The sequence below is a fragment of the Pseudophryne corroboree genome, chromosome 9 (genome assembly GCF_028390025.1).
Source record: "Pseudophryne corroboree isolate aPseCor3 chromosome 9, aPseCor3.hap2, whole genome shotgun sequence".
Lineage (NCBI taxonomy): Eukaryota > Metazoa > Chordata > Amphibia > Anura > Myobatrachidae > Pseudophryne > Pseudophryne corroboree.
This window is the reverse complement of record NC_086452.1, coordinates 110,821,570-110,842,568: the sequence shown is the minus strand read 5'-3', so window position 1 is coordinate 110,842,568 and position 20,999 is coordinate 110,821,570.

Genomic DNA, 20,999 nt, shown 5'->3' with positions numbered 1-20,999 from the left:
ACCAACATAGTTGTCAAGGACTCAGTTATCCGCTTTGCAGTAGGATGACTGCTGTGATATTTCATCTTCCTCGCAAAGGACTGTTGAACAGTCAATTGCTTACTGGAAGTAGTACAAGTGGGCTTACGACTTCCCCTCTGGGATGACCATCGACTCCCAGCGGCAACAACAGCAGCGCCAGCAGCAGTAGGCGTTACACGCAAGGATGCATCGGAGGAATCCCAGGCAGGAGAGGACTCGTCAGACTTGCCAGTGACATGGCCTGCAGGACTATTGGCATTCCTGGGGAAGGAGGAAATTGACACTGAGGGAGTTGGTGGGGTGGTTTGCGTGAGCTTGGTTACAAGAGGAAGGGATTTACTGGTCAGTGGACTGCTTCCGCTGTCACCCAAAGTTTTTGAACTTGTCACTGACTTATTATGAATGCGCTGCAGGTGACGTATAAGGGAGGATGTTCCGAGGTGGTTAACGTCCTTACCCCTACTTATTACAGCTTGACAAAGGGAACACACGGCTTGACACCTGTTGTCCGCATTTCTGGTGAAATACCTCCACACCGAAGAGCTGATTTTTTTGGTATTTTCACCTGGCATGTCAACGGCCATATTCCTCCCACGGACAACAGGTGTCTCCCCGGGTGCCTGACTTAAACAAACCACCTCACCATCAGAATCCTCCTGGTCAATTTCCTCCCCAGCGCCAGCAACACCCATATCCTCCTCATCCTGGTGTACTTCAACACTGACATCTTCAATCTGACTATCAGGAACTGGACTGCGGGTGCTCCTTCCAGCACTTGCAGGGGGCATGCAAATAGTGGAAGGCGCATGCTCTTCACGTCCAGTGTTGGGAAGGTCAGGCATCGCAAACGACACAATTGGACTCTCCTTGTGGATTTGGGATTTCAAAGAACGCACAGTTCTTTGCGGTGCTTTTGCCAGCTTGAGTCTTTTCAGTTTTCTAGCGAGAGGCTGAGTGCTTCCATCCTCATGTGAAGCTGAACCACTAGCCATGAACATAGGCCAGGGCCTCAGCCGTTCCTTGCCACTCCGTGTGGTAAATGGCATATTGGCAAGTTTACGCTTCTCCTCCGACAATTTTATTTTAGGTTTTGGAGTCCTTTTTTTTCTGATATTTGGTGTTTTGGATTTGACATGCTCTGTACTATGACATTGGGCATCGGCCTTGGCAGACGACGTTGCTGGCATTTCATCGTCTCGGCCATGACTAGTGGCAGCAGCTTCAGCACGAGGTGGAAGTGGATCTTGATCTTTCCCTAATTTTGGAACCTCAACTTTTTTGTTCTCCATATTTTATAGGCAGAACTAAAAGGCACCTCAGGTAAACAATGGAGATGGATGGATTGGATACTAGTATACAATTATGGACGGACTGCCACGGTTAGGTGGTATAAAAAAACCACGGTTAGGTGGTATATATTATAATAATAATACAATTATGGATGGACGGACTGCCTGCCGACTGCCGACACAGAGGTAGCCACAGCCGTGAACTACCGCACTGTACACTGGTTGATAAAGAGATAGTAGTATACTCGTAACAACTAGTATGACACTATGACGACGGTATAAAGAAAGAAAAAAAAATACCACAGTTAGGTGGTATATATTATAATAATAATACAATTATGGATGGACGGACTGCCTGCCGACTGCCGACACAGAGGTAGCCACAGCCGTGAACTACCGCACTGTACACTGGTTGATAAAGAGATAGTAGTATACTCGTAACAACTAGTATGACACTATGACGACGGTATAAAGAAAGAAAAAAAAATACCACAGTTAGGTGGTATATATTATAATAATAATACAATTATGGATGGACGGACTGCCTGCCGACTGCCGACACAGAGGTAGCCACAGCCGTGAACTACCGCACTGTACACTGGTTGATAAAGAGATAGTAGTATACTCGTAACAACTAGTATGACACTATGACGACGGTATAAAGAAAGAAAAAAAAATACCACAGTTAGGTGGTATATATTATAATAATAATACAATTATGGATGGACGGACTGCCTGCCGACTGCCGACACAGAGGTAGCCACAGCCGTGAACTACCGCACTGTACACTGGTTGATAAAGAGATAGTAGTATACTCGTAACAACTAGTATGACACTATGACGACGGTATAAAGAAAGAAAAAAAAATACCACAGTTAGGTGGTATATATTATAATAATAATACAATTATGGATGGACGGACTGCCTGCCGACTGCCGACACAGAGGTAGCCACAGCCGTGAACTACCGCACTGTACACTGGTTGATAAAGAGATAGTAGTATACTCGTAACAACTAGTATGACACTATGACGGTATAAAGAATGAAAAAAAAACCACGGTTAGGTGGTATATATTATAATAATAATACAATTATGGATGGACGGACTGCCTGCCGACTGCCGACACAGAGGTAGCCACAGCCGTGAACTACCGCACTGTACACTGGTTGATAAAGAGATAGTAGTATACTCGTAACAACTAGTATGACACTATGACGACGGTATAAAGAAAGAAAAAAAAATACCACAGTTAGGTGGTATATATTATAATAATAATACAATTATGGATGGACGGACTGCCTGCCGACTGCCGACACAGAGGTAGCCACAGCCGTGAACTACCGCACTGTACACTGGTTGATAAAGAGATAGTAGTATACTCGTAACAACTAGTATGACACTATGACGACGGTATAAAGAATGAAAAAAAAACCACGGTTAGGTGGTATATATTATAATAATAATACAATTATGGATGGACGGACTGCCTGCCGACTGCCGACACAGAGGTAGCCACAGCCGTGAACTACCGCACTGTACACTGGTTGATAAAGAGATAGTAGTATACTCGTAACAACTAGTATGACACTATGACGACGGTATAAAGAAAGAAAAAAAAATACCACAGTTAGGTGGTATATATTATAATAATAATACAATTATGGATGGACGGACTGCCTGCCGACTGCCGACACAGAGGTAGCCACAGCCGTGAACTACCGCACTGTACACTGGTTGATAAAGAGATAGTAGTATACTCGTAACAACTAGTATGACACTATGACGACGGTATAAAGAAAGAAAAAAAAATACCACAGTTAGGTGGTATATATTATAATAATAATACAATTATGGATGGACGGACTGCCTGCCGACTGCCGACACAGAGGTAGCCACAGCCGTGAACTACCGCACTGTACACTGGTTGATAAAGAGATAGTAGTATACTCGTAACAACTAGTATGACACTATGACGACGGTATAAAGAATGAAAAAAAAACCACGGTTAGGTGGTATATATTATAATAATAATACAATTATGGATGGACGGACTGCCTGCCGACTGCCGACACAGAGGTAGCCACAGCCGTGAACTACCGCACTGTACACTGGTTGATAAAGAGATAGTAGTATACTCGTAACAACTAGTATGACACTATGACGGTATAAAGAATGAAAAAAAAACCACGGTTAGGTGGTATATATTATAATAATAATACAATTATGGATGGACGGACTGCCTGCCGACTGCCGACACAGAGGTAGCCACAGCCGTGAACTACCGCACTGTACACTGGTTGATAAAGAGATAGTAGTATACTCGTAACAACTAGTATGACACTATGACGACGGTATAAAGAAAGAAAAAAAAATACCACGGTTAGGTGGTATATATTGTAATACAATTATGGATGGACGGACTGCCTGCCGAGTTCCGACTGCCGACACAGAGGTAGCCACAGCCGTGAACTACCGCACTGTACTGTGTCTGCTGCTAATATAGACTGGTTGATAAAGAGATAGTATACAATACATACAACAATATACTACTATACTGGTGGTCAGGCACTGGTCACCACTAGTCACACTGGCAGTGGCACTCCTGCAGCAAAAGTGTGCACTGTTTAATTTTAAATTAATATAATATTATGTACTCCTGGGGGCTCCTGCTATAACAACCTGCAGTGCTCCCCAGTCTCCCCCACAATTATTATAAGCTTTGCCTTTTATACATTGATGTGCAGCACACTGGGCTGAGCTGAGTGCACACAGACTGAGTCACACTGTGTGACTGGCTGCTGCTGTGTATCGTTTTTTTTCAGGCAGAGAACGGATATAGCAGAGAACGGATATATTATATTAAAATAAATAAAAGTTAACTAACAACAACTGCACTGGTCACTGTGGTAAACTCTGTCTGACTCTGCACAATCTCTCTCTCTCTTCTAATCTAATTTCTAATGGAGAGGACGCCAGCCACGTCCTCTCCCTATCAATCTCAATGCACGTGTGAAAATGGCGGCGACGCGCGGCTCCTTATATAGAATCCGAGTCTCGCGAGAATCCGACAGCGTCATGATGACGTTCGGGCGCGCTCGGGTTAACCGAGCAAGGCGGGAGGATCCGAGTCTGCTCGGACCCGTAAAAAAAACATGAAGTTCGTGCGGGTTCGGTTTCAGAGAAACCGAACCCGCTCATCTCTAGCAGAAACTGGCTTTATTTTACCTAAGTTGCCCACCCTCCAGTGTGTACTCCAAAAGAGTGTTTAGTGCAGCCGCTCACCTTGTCAGCAATCGGCGTACGAGGTTACTTCCAGAAAATGTGGAGAAGATGATGTTCATCAAAATGAATTATAATCAATTCCTCCGTGGAGACATTCACCAGCAGCAATTGCCTCCAGAAAGTACACAGGGACCTGAGATGGTGGATTCCAGTGGGGACTAATTAATAATCTGTGAGGAGGGGGATGTACACAGTGAAAGGGGTGAGGAATCGGACGATGAGGAGGAGGTGGACATCTTGCCTCTGTAGAGCCAGTTTGTGCAAGGAGAGATTGATTGCTTCTTTTTTGGTGGGGGCCCAAACCAACCAGTCATTTCAGTCACAGTTGTGTGGCAGACACTGTCGCTGAAATGATGGGTTTGTTAAAGTGTGCATGTCCCGTTTATACAACATAAGGATGGGTGGGAGGGCCCAAGGACAATTCCATCTTGCACCTCTTTTTTCTTTCATTTTTCTTTGCATCATGTGCTGTTTGGGGACTATTTTTTTGAAGTGCCATCCTGCCTGACACTGCAGTGCCACTCCTAGATGGGCCAGGTGTTTGTGTCGGCCACTTGTGTCGCTTAGCTTAGCCATCCAGCGACCTTGGTGCACCTCTTTTTTTCTTTGCATCATGTGCTGTTTGGGGACTATTTTTTGAAGTGCCATCCTGTCTGACACTGCAGTGCCACTCCTAGATGGGCCAGGTGTTTGTGTCGGCCACTTGAGTCGCTTAGCTTAGTCATCCAGCGACCTCGGTGCAAATTTTAGGACTAAAAATAATATTGTGAGGTGAATAGACTGAAAATGAGTGGAAATTATGGTTATTGAGGTTAATAATACTATGGGATCAAAATGACTCCCAAATTCTATGATTTAAGCTGTTTTTGAGGGGGTTTTGTAAAAAAACACCCGAATCCAAAACACACCCGAATCCGACAAAAAAATTTCAGGGAGGTTTTGCCAAAACGCGTCCGAATCCAAAACACGGCCGCGGAACCGAATCCAAAACCAAAACACAAAACCCGAAAAATGTCCGGTGCACATCACTAGCAGAAATGCTTATTTGCAAAATGAAGCATCTTTACACACTGGCATATCTCCCAAATGTACACAGTAAGGCAGGTACAGTGGCGGGAGCATAGTATTACAGAAGTGTTACACATTTTCCTGTGTTGTTTCTATGTTACCATAGCCAAACACCAAACCACATAATGTTAATGGTGGGAGTTATACATTTGGGTTAGGTGCTAAAGAGCAAAACATAAGAAATACACTTTGGCAAGTCTAAAACAAGTCTCAAAAAATTGTGTAGGTGTGATATGGCATGTCGACATTTATCATGTTGACAGTCATCAGGTTGATATGAGAATACTGACAGGGTTGCAGTGTCGACATGCAGCATGTCAGCATATCGACAGTGACCATGTCTCTATTCATCATGTCTACCATGATGAAGTGTTGACAAACCATCCCTGGTGGCTAGTGATCTTTTAACTTCTCCTGGCCGCTCTTGAGTCTTCTTCTGATCCTGGCAGTGATGTGATAGTCACTTCCGGTGCAGACCTGTGATGCTGCAGTGTTCCAGTGAGTAGTTCTACCCTATGCTTAACCCTCCCCCTAGTACCTAACCCTACCCCCCCCCCCCCATGGAACCAGCCCTAGGCCCCCCCCTCCGCCTAACCCTAACCCTCCCAGCAAAGACTAACCCTATCCTCAACCCCATCCCCCATTCAGACAGTCCTACCCTGCCCCCCCCCCCCCCCCCCCCCCCGCAGCCTAACCCTCCCAGCGGCATCTAACCATCGGCATCCTCAGAATGTCAACATTTCACATTGAGAACCTGTTGACAGTTTGAACCATGTTGAAGTTCTGATGTAGATGGTGTGGTGTCGTCCTTAAGAACATCAACATGGTTACTGTTGACCATTCGACCGGATGCCATGAGGTTTAGATATAAGTAACCAACCTCGCACCAATATTTAAGGCTCAGGGCATAGTTATTAGTTATTGCAATTAATTTTAATTTTTAACACAACAATGAGAAATTAAGGTTGCCCGGATGTATCACTAAACTCCCTGTGTATCTCTAAAGAGCGACGGGTTCTCTGCGAGGTGTAAGAAGAAAATGTATTGCAAGTCATTAGACCACACATGTGCAAGTAGCTTTCTTAGGATCCAGGCCCGGCGACAGGGTGGTTAAAGAGGGAACACCTGGACCCGTGGTTCAGAGGGGCACAAAACGTGTCAGCAGTACCTAAATGTGAGTTACTAACTGACTGTGCTGCCTGACCGTCTGGTGCCACGCAGCTAAGATAAAAAAAAAGAAAAACAAACATTCAACAGGAACTAACTCCCCTCGGTAACCCCTGTCACCTGGTTCGCGCCCTTCCCTTCTGTAACTACCCCCTCATTGCCACGCCCTACCTTTGAGAAGCAGCAGCACTGACTGCAGACACACTTCCTACCCATGAGCAGAGGCGGATTTAGATCTCATGGGGCCATAAGCAAGATACCGATTTGGGGCCCCCTCCCTCAAACAATTAACATTACACCACATGGTATGAGCAGAACAAAATACGCCTCATAGTATGATCTGAACTTCATGTTACGCCACACAATATGAGCCGAACTTCATGTTACACCACACAATGGGGGTAATTCTGAGTTGATTGCAGCAAGAATTTTGTTAGCAGTTGGGCAAAACCATGGCCCTCATTCCGAGTTGATCGGTCGCAAGGCGAATTTAGCAGAGTTACACACGCTAAGCCGCCGCCTACTGGGAGTGAATCTTAGCTTCTTAAAATTGCGACCGATGTATTCGCAATAATGCGATTACTAACTACTTAGCAGTTTCAGAGTAGCTCCAGACTTACTCTGCCTGTGCGATCATTTCAGTGCTTGTCGTTCCTGGTTGACGTCACAAACACACCCAGCGTTCGCCCAGGCACTCCCACCGTTTCTCCGGCCACTCCTGCGTTTTTTCCGGAAACGGTAGCGTTTTCAGCCACACGCCCCTGAAACGCCGTGTTTCCGCCCAGTAACACCCATTTCCTGTCAATCACATTACGATCGCCGGAGAGAAGAAAAAGCCGTGAGTAAAAATACTTTCTTCATAGTAAAGTTACTTGGCGCAGTCGCAGTGCGAACATTGCGCATGCGTACTAAGCGGATTTTCACTGCGATGCGATGAAAAATACCGAGCGAACAACTCGGAATGAGGGCCCATGTGCACTGCAGGGGAGCAGATATAACATGTGCAGAGAGAGTTAGATTTGGGTGTGGTGTGTTCAATCTGCAATCTAATTTGCAGTGTAAAAATAAAGCAGCCAATATTTACCCTGCACAGAAACAAAATAACCCACCCAAATCTAACTCTTTCTGCACATGTTATATCTGCCTCCCCTGCAGTGCACATGGTTTTGCCCAACTGCTAACAAAATTGCTGCTGCGATCAACTTGGAATTACCCCCATTACGAGCTGAAATTCAAATTATGCTATACAGAATGAGCCGAAATTCACATCATGCCACACAGTATGAGCCAAAATTCAAGTTACGCCACACAGTATGAGACGAAATTCAAATTATGCTACACAGAATGAGCCGAAATTCACATTATGCCACACAGAATGAGCCAAAATTCACATTACACCACACAGTATGAGCCGAAATTCACGTTACACCAAAAAGTATGAGCTGGAATTTACCTTACGCCACACAGTATGAGCCGAAAATTAAAATTATACTACACTATGAGACGAAATTCACCTTACACCAAAAAAGCCTGAGCCGACATTCACCTTATGCCACACAGTATGAGCCGAAATTCACATTATGCTATACAGAATGAGCCTCCCCATTGTGTCTCTGAGCCACACCATGTCCCCTGTGTCATCTCTCAGCCACATCATCATCTCCCTTGTGAGGCCAACAATAAGCGTGTTGATGGGTGCCTGCCAGGACAGTGCTTCTGGAGGTGAGGCCAACACTGGCAGACACACTGTCAGTGACGTCTTAGTGGTTACTGATTCATTCACCACACACCAAGTGCCGATTGGGCCCCTCCCCTGGCAGGCACATACCACCATATACTACATATAGACCGGATCGCCCCCCTTAGTGCCCGCCGCCGCAGCAGCAGCCGCACACACGTTAAAGGAAGCTGGCACAGGCTGGCAGCCGCGATACAGCAAACAGCATACTCACTGTGACAGGCTGATATACACAGTGAGTCACTGTCTCCGTCCTGCTGCTGCTGCTGCCTCTGCGGCTCTGCCTGCTTCGATCGGCGCCTCTGTCTCCTCTCTGTGTGGCTGCTGGGGAGCCTGGGTGGCTGGAAGTGAAATCCAGTCCACGCGGTCCAGGATCCACCACTACGCGCTGCCTGACTCCTTAGCCTGTCCCGCAGCCCGCTCCGTCTCCCGGCCTCCGTGCGCTGCTGCCTGCTGGTCACACGCACTGCAGCAGGAGAGGGGGACGGAGCCGGCTCTGGTCCCAGCGGCAGATGTCAAATCAGCGTGCGCTGACAGCCTGCTGGGGCCGGGCCGGCACAAATATTTTTTAAAAATCCTCTGCCGCTGAGCCCAATCCGAGGCCACGGCCGGGCCCCCTGAGACTCATGGGGCCCTAAGCGCAGGCCTCGGTTGCCTAGCAGCAAATCCGCCACTGCCCATGAGGCAGCTGCAGCAATCGTAGAGCTGGAAGAGACATAACAAGTTTGAGTGACACTGCCTGTCAGCAGCCTGCATCATCAGATAGAGAGACAGTGTGGGCTAAGTGACAAGGTAGTGGTGCGTGTGTGTGTGTGTGTGTGTGTGTGTGTGTGGGGGGGGCAAGAGATCCGTACACCGAGCTCCAAGATTTCTGTTGCCGGCTCATGCACAGCCGCAATAATCACTATTTGAACGCATCAGCAGCTTCGGACTGGCCCACAGGGGTACAGGGGAAATCACCGGTAGGCCCCACAGCCTGGAGGGCCCTCCTCCTCTAGGGATCAGGTTCTAGACTGTGCACTTGAATTATATACACTGCTCAAAAAAATAAAGGGAACACTAAAACAACACATCCTAGATCTGAATGAATTAAATATTCTTATTAAATACTTTGTTCTTTACATAGTTGAATGTGCTGACAACAAAATCACACAAAAATTATCAATGGAAATCAAATTTATTAACCCATGGAGGTCTGGATTTGAAGTCACACTCAAAATTAAAGTGGAAAAACACACTACAGGCTGATCCAACCTTGATGTAATGTCCTTAAAACAAGTCAAAATGAGGCTCAGTAGTGTGTGTGGCCTCCACGTGCCTGTATGACCTCCCTACAACGCCTGGGCATGCTCCTGATGAGGTGGCGGATGGTCTCCTGAGGGATCTCCTCCCAGACCTGGACTAAAGCATCCGCCAACTCCTGGACAGTCTGTGGTGCAGTCTGTTGGTGGATGGAGCGAGACATGATGTCCCAGATGTGCTCAATTGGATTCAGGTCTGGGGAATGGGCGGGCCAGTCCATAGCATCAATGCCTTCGTCTTGCAGGAACTGCTGACACACTCCAGCCACATGAGGTCTAGCATTGTCTTGCATTAGGAGGAACCCAGGGCCAACCGCAACAGCATATGGTCTCACAAGGGGTCTGAGGATCTCATCTCGGTACCTAATGGCAGTCAGGCTACCTCTGGCGAGCATATGAAGGGCTGTGCGGCCCCCCAAAGAAATGCCACCCCACACCATTACTGACCCATTGCCAAACTGGTCATGCTGGAGGATGTTGCAGGCAGCAGAACGTTCTCCTTGGCGTCTCCAGACTCTGTCAAGTCTGTCACATGTGCTCAGTGAGAACCTGCTTTCATCTGTGAAGAGCACAGGGCGCCAGTGGCGAATTTGCCAATCTTGGTGTTCTCTGGCAAATGCCAAACGTCCTGCACGGTGTTGGGCTGTAAGCACAACCCCCAGCTGTGGACGTCAGGCCCTCATACTACCCTCATGGAGTCTGTTTCTGATCGTTTGAGTAGACACATGCACATTTGTGGTTTGCTGGAGGGCTCCTCCTGTTCCTCCTTGCACAAAGGCAGAGGTAGCGGTCCTGCTGCTGGGTTGTTGCCCTCCTACGGCCTCCTCCACGTCTCCTGATGTACTGGCCTGTCTCCTGGTAGCGCCTCCATGCTCTGGACACTACGCTGACAGACACAGCAAACCTTCTTGCCACAGCTCGCATTGATGTGCCATCCTGGATGAGCTGCACTACCTGAGCCACTTGTGTGGGTTGTAGACTCCGTCTCATGCTACCACTAGAGTGAAAGCACCGCCAGCTTTCAAAAGTGACCAAAACATCAGCCAGAAAGCATAGGAGCTGAGAAGTGGTCTGTGGTCACCACCTGCAGAACAACTCCTTAATTGGGGGTGTCTTGCTAATTGCCTATAATTCCCACCTGTTGTCTATTCCATTTGCACAACAACATGTGAAATTGATTGTCAATCAGTGTTGCTTCCTAAGTGGACAGTTTGATTTCACAGAAGTGTGACTGACTTGGAGTTACATTGTGTTGTTTAAGTGTTCCCTTTATTTTTTTGAGCAGTGTATTATACATATGTTACCTTATACTGCACAGGATTATGATGTATTCTCTACAGTACATTGCTGTCATTAATCTAGCACATTATCATGTATGCACTAGCATTACTATATAAAATATCAAGGACTCCAGACCAGGTTCTCTATAATGGTTAGCGAAACCTCTGTGCTGGCTGGCAACACCCCCTTTGGAGGCTGGCCACACCTCTAATCATGGGCCCCTACCACTGCATACCCCCGGTGGGCCCTTCATGCTCCAGTCCAACAGTGAGCATCAGTGTGTAATAGGAAGATTTGGCTATTTGGAGATTATTGTGAAAGTAATAGTTACATTATTCTACTAGACAGATCAGGTATTTTACATTATCAATCAATACTCCAATCGTTCATAGATAAATGGTCATCAACAGCTAATGCAGCAATAATATTAAATACAAACAAATGCCTGGATATGTATTTAATATTGCTGCCATTTCAAATCCAGTGTCTGAAACCTGCAAAAGACGCGGCAGCTTTGAAAAGAGCCGCATAGTAAGTTCACCACCTGGAGAACATACAAATTCCACAGAGATGGCACCTGGTTGGAATTGTATAGGCGTGGGATATGTAATAAATTGGGATAACATGGTGCAAGAAACCAAACAAGATGGGTTTGGGTAAGACAAGCCACAAACTCAAAATATTGTACAACAGATTGAGGGAAAGGTCCAATAAGCAGGATTCAGTGAAATCACACAAGAATAAGGGGACTCAGGATAAGCAGGGACCAAGAAGTCAAGTAGAACTGATGATGCAAGGCCTTAATCTTCCAAAAGGAATGGAATATATACATGAGATTCCATATGCCATTAATCGTAATTTCCACAAGCTGGGCTCCAAGCAGCCTGTCTCCACCTACAGGCCAGAAGGCATACTGCAAGATCTGTACAATGGAGTGCTGCCACTCAGAGGCAGCACTCTGGATAAGGGGCCTAATTCAGACCTGGTCGCATGCAGGCTATTTTTTGCACTGCTGCGACCAGGTAATCGCCGCCCACAGGGGAGGGGGAATTTGCTGTGTAGAGAGCTGCACAAACAAAAAGTTTGTGCAGTCTCTGCACAGCTCAGGACTTACCCGCTGCGATGATCCTTGCTGGAGCTGGCGTCAGGATCCCTCCCTGGAAACGGCCGGACACGCCTGCGTTCGCTTCGACACTCCCAGAAAACGGTGCGTTGACACCCCCGGACGGCCTCTTCCTGTCAGTCTTCTAGCGTTCGCCACTGCGAACGCTTTCTTCGTTGTTCCCATCGCTTCCCGGCGACGGCCGGACAGCGACGCGCCTGTGTATTGCGGCCCCCATGCGTGCGCTGTTCAGACCCGATCGCATGGCTGCAAAAAACTGCAGCATGCGATCGGGTCTGAATGACCCCCAAGGTATCCAGACTCTCACACAGATGTGTCTTGTGAGTTTTCTCTATATGGAGATTGCCTTAGCCTGAGGTGCTGCTATGACATTATTTATGATATGACACTATAATATGTGTGATATTGCCTTTAAGAAACATTGCTTGTCACTCCAAAAAATAAGCAATGTTTTTCATACCTGGGGCCGGATGTAATAGCTTGCAAGATGTCTAGAGCTCCGAGACTCTGTCCGAACTCATACTTTTTTAAAGCAGCAAACGTTTACATGTTGTAAATGTTTGCTGCTTTAAAAAACTTCTGAGTCTCACAAGCCATTACATCCAGCCCCAGATGTGTTTGCAGCCGCACATTGCTAAATTAATCTCTTCTTATTTTATTATGTATCACAGGATGCTGCATAGGGGGTTAGGTTGGCCTGAGCTGATCATGATGCTGGCTGTACTAATGATAAATACAATATTTGAAGTTACTTTGTAACCGATATGACTAAAGGTGAGAAGCTACAAGTATAGGCCCTCATTCCGAGTTGATCGGTCGCAAGGCGAATTTAGCAGAGTTACACACGCTAAGCCGCCGCCTACTGGGAGTGAATCTTAGCTTCTTAAAATTGCGACCGATGTATTCGCAATATTGCGATTACTAACTACTTAGCAGTTTCAGAGTAGCTCCAGACTTACTCTGCCTGTGCGATCAGTTCAGTGCTTGTCGTTCCTGGTTGACGTCACAAACACACCCAGCGTTCGCCCAGGCACTCCCACCGTTTCCCCGGCCACTCCTGCGTTTTTTCCGGAAACGGTAGCGTTTTCAGCCACACGCCCCTGAAACGCCGTGTTTCCGCCCAGTAACACCCATTTCCTGTCAATCACATTACGATCGCCGGAGCGAAGAAAAAGCCGTGAGTAAAAATACTATCTTCATAGTAAAGTTACTTGGCGCAGTCGCAGTGCGAACATTGCGCATGCATACTAAGCGGATTTTCACTGCGATGCGATGAAAAATACCGAGCGAACAACTCGGAATGAGGGCCATAATACGAAGCATGGTGGCACAGTGCTTAGCATTGCTGCCTCCCCACGCTAAGATCATGAGTTTAATTCATAGCCTATCTGTGTCAAGTTTGTATGTTCTCCTTGTGTATGTGTGGGTTTACTCTGGGCACTCTGGTTTCCTCTCACACGCCAAAACATACTGGCAGATTAATTTGCTTCTGACAGACAGACAGACAAACAAAATAACCCTAGTGTGTGTATATAGATCAATGTACTGTAGTAGGGAATATAGATTGTAAACTCCACCAGGTCAGGGACTGATATGGAAGACTAAATCGTAATAACTAAATAAAATATATTAAGTATATTATTTGTGGAACTCTGTTTTGCACGAGTAATGCCCTAACATGGCCACCATAGGACCTAATTCAAGGTTGATTGCAAGACAACATTTTCCTCTTATGGGCAAGACCATGTGCACTGCAGGGGGGCAGAGAGAGTTAGATTTTGGTGGGTTAATAAGAATTTACTCACCGGTAATTCTATTTCTCGTAGTCCGTAGTGGATGCTGGGTACTCCGTAAGGACCATGGGGAATAGATGGGCTCCGCAGGAGACTGGGCACTCTTTAAAGAAAGATTAGGTACTACATCTGGTGTGCACTGGCTCCTCCCTCTATGCCCCTCCTCCAGACCTCAGTTAGGGAAACTGTGCCCGGAAGAGCTGACATTACTAGGAAAGGATTTGGAATCCAGGGTAAAACTCATACCAGCCACACCAATCACACCGTAAAACTTGTGATAACTATACCCAGTTAACAGTATGAACAATAGCTGAGCCTCATTCAACAGATGGCTCAGAACAATAACCCTATAGTTAAGCAATAACTATATGCAAGTATTGCAGAAGTCCGCACTTGGGACGGGCTCCCAGCATCCACTACGGACTACGAGAAATAGAATTACCGGTGAGTAAATTCTTATTTTCTCTGACGTCCTAGTGGATGCTGGGTACTCCGTAAGGACCATGGGGATTATACCAAAGCTCCCAAACGGGCGGGAGAGTGCGGATGACTCTGCAGCACCGAATGAGCAAACTCAAGGTCCACCTCAGCCAGGGTATCAAACTTGTAGAATTTTGCAAATGTGTTTGACCCCGACCAGGTAGCAGCTCGGCAAAGTTGTAAAGCCGAGACCCCTCGGGCAGCCGCCCAAAAAGAGCCCCCTTCCTCGTGGAATGGGCTTTTACTGATTTAGGATGCGGCAGTCCAGCCGCAGGATGTGCAAGTTGAATCGTGCTACAGATCCAGCGAGCAATAGTCTGCTTAGAAGCAGGAGCACCCAGCTTGTTGGGTGCATGCAGGATAAACAGCGAGTCAGTATTTCTGACTCTAGCCGTCCTGGAAACATAGATTTTCAGGGCCCCGACTACGTCCAGCAACTTGGAATCCTCCGAGTCCCGAGTAGCCGCAGGCACCACAATAGGTTGGTTCAAATGAAACGCTGATACCACCTTAGGGAGAAATTGGGGACGAATCCTCAATTCTACCCTGTCCATATGGAAGATCAGATAAGAGCTTTTACATGACAAAGCCGCCAATTCTGACACACGCCTAGCCGAAGCCAAGGCCAAAAACATGACCACTTTCCACGTGAGATACTTCAACTCCACGGTCTGAAGTGGCTCAAAACAATGTGATTTTAGGAAATCCAACACTACGTTGAGATCCCAAGGTGCCACTGGAGGCACAAAAGGGGGCTGAATATGCAGCACTCCCTTAACAACGTCTTAACTTCAGGCAGCGTCTTTCCTAGCCTTTAACAGCGTAGGAATCACTTCATCTGGAATGCCCTTTTCCGTTAGGATCCGGCGTTCAACCGCCAAGCCTTCAAATGCAGCCGCGGTAAGTCTTGGAACAGACAGGGCCCCTGCAGTAACAGGTCCTGTCTGAGAGACAGAGGCCATGGGTCCTCCGAGATCATTTCTTGTAGTTCTGGATACCAAGTTCTTCTTGGCCAATCCGGAACTACGAGTATAGTTCTTACTCCTCTCTTACTTACTATCCTCAGTACCTTGGGCATGAGAGGAAGAGGAGGGAACACATAAACCGACTGGTACACCCACAGTGTCACTAGTGCATCCACAGCTATCGCCTGAGGGTCTCTTGACCTGGCGCAATACTTTTTTAGCTTTTTGTTGAGGCGGGACGCCATCATGTCCACCTGTGGCCGTTCCCAACGGTTCACTATCTGCGTGAAGACTTCTGGATGAAGTCCCCACTCTCCCGGGTGGAGGTCGTGCCTGCTGAGGTAGTCTGCTTCCTAGTTTTCCACACCCGGAATGAACACTGCTGACAGTGTTAGCACGTGATACTCCGCCCATCGGAGAATCCTTGTGGCTTCTGCCAACGCCATCCTGCTTCTTTTGCCACCTTGTCGGTTTACATGGGCGACAGCCGTGATGTTGTCTGACTGAATGGCCCTTAGGTCCAGAATATTTATGTGTAGGGAAGTCTTCTGACTCGACCATTGTCCTTGGAAGTTTCTTCCCTGAGTGACTGCTCCCCAACCTCGGAGGCTTGCATCCGTGGTCACCAGGACCCAGTCCTGAATGCCGAATCCGCGGCTCTCGAGAAGATGAGCACTCTGCAGCCACCACAGCAGAGACACCCTGGCCCTCGGGGACAGGGTGATCAGCCGATGCATCTGAAGATGCGATCCTCACTTGTCTAACAGGTCCCACTGAAAGTTCCTTGCATGGAACCTGCCGAAGGGAATTGCTTCGTAAGAAGCTACCATCTTTTCCAGGACTCACGTGTAATGATGCACCGACACCTGTTTTGGTTTCAGGAGGTCTCTGACCAGAGATGACAACTCCTTGGCCTTCTCCTCCGGGAGAAACACCTTCTTCTGTTCTGTGTCCAGAAACATGCCCAATATCAGCAGACGCGTCGTAGGAACCAACTGCGACTTTGGGATATTCAGAATTCAGCCGTGCTGTTGTAGCACTTCCTGAGATAGTGCTACTCCGATCAACGACTGCTCCTTGGACCTCGCCTTTATAAGGAGATCGTCCAAGTACGGGATAATTATAACTCCCTTCTTTCGAAGGAGTATCATCATTTTGGCCATTACCTTGGAACACACCCTCGGTGCCGTGGACAGACCAAACGGCAACGTCTGGAATTGGTAATGGCAGTTCTGTACCACAACCTTGAGGTACTCCTGGTGAGGTGGGTAAATGGGGACATGTAGGTAAGCATCCATGATGTCCAGTGACACCATAATATTCCCCTCTTCCAGGCTTGCAATAACCGCCCTGAGCGATTCTATTTTGAACTTGAACTTCCTTATATAAGTGTTCAAGGATTTCAAATTTAGAATGGGTCTCACCGAACCGTCTGGTTTCGGTATCACAAACATTGTGGAATAGTAACCTCGTCCCTGTTGAAGGAGAGGAACTTTGATTATCACCTGCTGGAGGTACAGCTTGTGAATTGCCGCCAGTACTACCTCCCTTTCCTTGGGAGTAGCAGGCAAGGCTGATTTGAGGTAACGGCGAGGGGGAGACGTCTCGAACTCCAGCTTGTATCCCTGAGATACCTGTAGAACCCAGAGATCCACCTGTGAGCGAACCCACTGGTCGCTGAAGTTCCAGAGACGGGCCCCCACCGCACCTGGCTCCACCTGTAGAGCCCCAGCGTCATGCGGTGGACTTAGTGGAAGCAGGGGAGGATATTTGTTCCTGGGAACTGGCTGTCTGGTGCAGCTTTTTCCCTCTACCCCTGCCTCTGGGCAGAAAGGACGCGCCTCTGACCCGCTTGCCTTTCTGAGGCCGAAAGGACTGTACTTGATAATACGGTGCTTTCTTAGGCTGTGAGGGGACCTGAGGTAAAAAAGTCGACTTCCCAGCTGTTGCTGTGGAAACGAGGTCCGAGAGACCGTCCCCAAACAATTCCTCACCCTTATAAGGCAAAACTTCCATGTGCCTTTTAGAATCAGCATCACCTGTCCACTGCCGAGTCCATAATACTCTCCTGGCAGAAATGGACATTGCATTAATTCTAGATGCCAGCCGGCAAATGTCCCTCTGTGCATCTCTCATATATAAGACTACGTCTTTAATATGCTCTATAGTTAGCAAAAGAGTATCCCTGTCAAGGGAATCAATGTTATCTGACAGGGAATCAGACCATGCTGCTGCAGCACTACACATCCATGCTGAAGCAATAGCAGGTCTCAGTATAGTACCTGAGTGTGTATACACAGACTTCAGGATAGCCTCCTGCTTTCTATCTGCAGGCTCCTTTAAGGCGGCCGTATCCTGAGACGGCAGTGCCACCTTTTTTGATAAGCGTGTGAGCGCCTTGTCCACCCTAGGGAATGTCTCCCAGCGTAACCTATCCGTTGGCGGGAAAGGGTACGCCATTAGTAACCGTTTAGAAATCACTAGTTTCTTATCTGTGGAACACCACGCTTCTTCACACAATTCATTTAACTCATCAGATGGGGGAAAAGTCACTGGCTGCTTTTTCTCCCCAAACATAATACCCTTTTTTGTGGTAACCGGGTTAATGTCAGAAATGTGCAACACATTTTTCATTGCCGTAATCATACATCGGATGGCCCTTGTGGATTGTACATTTTTCTCATCCTCGTCGACACTGGAGTCAGACTCCGTGTCGACATCTGTGTCTGCCATCTGAGGTAGCGGGCGTTTTTGAGCCCCTGATGGCCTCTGAGATGCCTGGGCAGGCGCGGGCTGAGATGCCGGCTGTCCGAAAGCTGTTACGTCATCGAACCTTTTATGCAAGGAGTTGACACTGTCGGTTAATACCTTCCACATATCCATCCACTCTGGTGTCGGCCCCGCAGGGGGCGACATCACACTTATCGGCACCTGCTCCGCCTCCACGTAAGCGTCCTCATCAAACATGTCGACACAGCCGTACCGACACACCGCACACACACCGCACACACACACACACACACACACACACACACACACACACACACACACACACACACACACACACACACACACACTGCTCTGACTGAGGACAGGACCCCACAGTCCTTTGGGGAGACAGAGAGAGAGTATGCCAGCACACACCAGAGCGCTATATAACAGAGGGATATACACCATACACAAAGTGAATTTTCCCCCAATAGCTACTTATATCACAATTTGCGCCTAAATTTATTAAGAGAAAATGGCGCTGGCTGTGCTGAGGAAGATAGCCCCGCCCCTTCAGCGGCGGGCTTCTCCCGCTTTTTTAATGAAAAAAATGGCGGGGGATTAGGCACATATACAGTTTAGAACTGTATTATGTGCAGTTTGCCATTAAGGTATACTAATTGCAGCCCAGGGCGCCCCCCCCCCCCCCCCAGCGCCCTGCACCAACCAGTAACCGGAGCGTGTGGTGTGCTGTGGGAGCAATGGCGCACAGCTGCAGTGCTGTGCGCTACCTTATTGAAGACCGGAGTCTTCAGCCGCCGATTTTCTCCGGTATCTTCCATCTTCTGGCTCTGCAAGGGGGACGGCGGCGCGGCTCCGGGAACGGACGATCGAGGTCGGGCCCTGTGTTCGATCCCTCTGGAGCTAATGGTGTCCAGTAGCCTTAGAAGCACAAGCTAGCTGCACGCAGGTAGGTTTGCTTCTCTCCCCTAAGTCCCACGTAGCAGTGAGTCTGTTGCCAGCAGATCTCACTGAAAATAAAAAACCTAACAAATACTTTCTTTATAGTGAACTCAGGAGAGCCCACTAAGTGCATCCAGATCTGGCCGGGCACAGATTCTAACTGAGGTCTGGAGGAGGGGCATAGAGGGAGGAGCCAGTGCACACCAGATGTAGTACCTAATCTTTCTTTAAAGAGTGCCCAGTCTCCTGCGGAGCCCGTCTATTCCCCATGGTCCTTACGGAGTACCCAGCATCCACTAGGACGTCAGAGAAATATTGGAGGTCATTCCGAGTCGTTCGCTCGGAAAATTTCTTCGCATCGCAGCGTTTTTCCGCTTAGTGCGCATGCGCAATGTCCGCACTGCGACTGCGCCAAGTAAATTTGCTATGAAATTTGGATTTTTACTCACGGCTTTTTCTTCGCTCAGGCGATCGTAGTGTGATTGACAGGAAATGGGTGTTACTGGGCGGAAACAGGCCGTTTTATGGGCGTGTGGGAAAAAAACGCTACCGTTTCCGGAAAAAACGCGTGAGTGGCTGGAGAAACGGAGGAGTGTCTGGGCGAACGCTGGGTGTGTTTGTGACGTCAAACCAGGAACGACAAGCACTGAACTGATCGCAGATGCCGAGTAAGTCTGGAGCTACTCAGAAACTGCTAAGAAGTTTGTAATCGCAATATTGCGAATACGTCGTTCGCAATTTTAAGAAGCTAAGATTCACTCCCAGTAGGCGGCGGCTTAGCGTGAGCAACTCTGCTAAAATCGCCTTGCGAGCGAACAACTCGGAATGACCTCCCTTGTTTCTGTGCAGGGTAAATACAGGCTACTTTATATTTTTATATTGCAATTTAGATTTCAGTTTGAACATACCCCACCCAAATCTAACTGTCTTTGCACATGTTACATCTGCCCCAGCTGCACTGCACATGGGCCCTCATTCCGAGTTGTTCGCTAAGTTTTTCGTTCGCACAACCTATCAGTAAAGTTGCGTTAATGTAGTAAATTTGCGAACATCCGCCCCCAACGTATTTTTGCTCATTCGCACGCATTATTACACAAAGTGGGCGTACGCCAAATGACATCGCAGCAATGCGAAATCCTCGCAGCAATGCGAACCCATCGCATTAACACATACTTCATCGTAAAAATACTAAGTTGTAGTAGATTTACACATTTTTCAGTTAAAGTGCTCACTTTTGCTGAGAAACGCAGCACAATTTGTTTTTATACTATTAAGTGGACTAACACCTTCCAATTAAAAGTCCACAAGCCCTCCTCAATAACAAATCCAATTAGTGAATGATTTGAAATGTTCATGATCAATTAAGTATTTGTTTAAATACCTGAAGTGCACTTTGTAGCCATAAAAGAGCCTCCTTTTATTTACATGTTTAATATAAATATAGATGTTTGCAATGTGCTTGGTCTAATGTGTTTTCTGAATTTATTAAAGTAGAGTTTTTGTATGTGAATGAAGGTGTTTGCATGTTTATTTAGCCAATAACATGTTTTATTTGGTGTTTTAAAATAACTTACGTTAGATGTTTGAAATGTTTAAGGTAAAAAATGTTTGTTCTGCAATCTGCTGTTCCTTTATTGCATTTATAAATAATAAAGAGCCGCTGAAGTATTTAAATTTAGTAGTTTATTTTTTTTTTTTACTGTAATAATGATAATATCCTTTTTTTTTTTTTTTTTTTTTTAAATCACAAAATTAACAAAATTTTTCCATTGCGTCCACAAGACCCAACAAGGCCTGGAGATGGAGCCTCATGTTGGA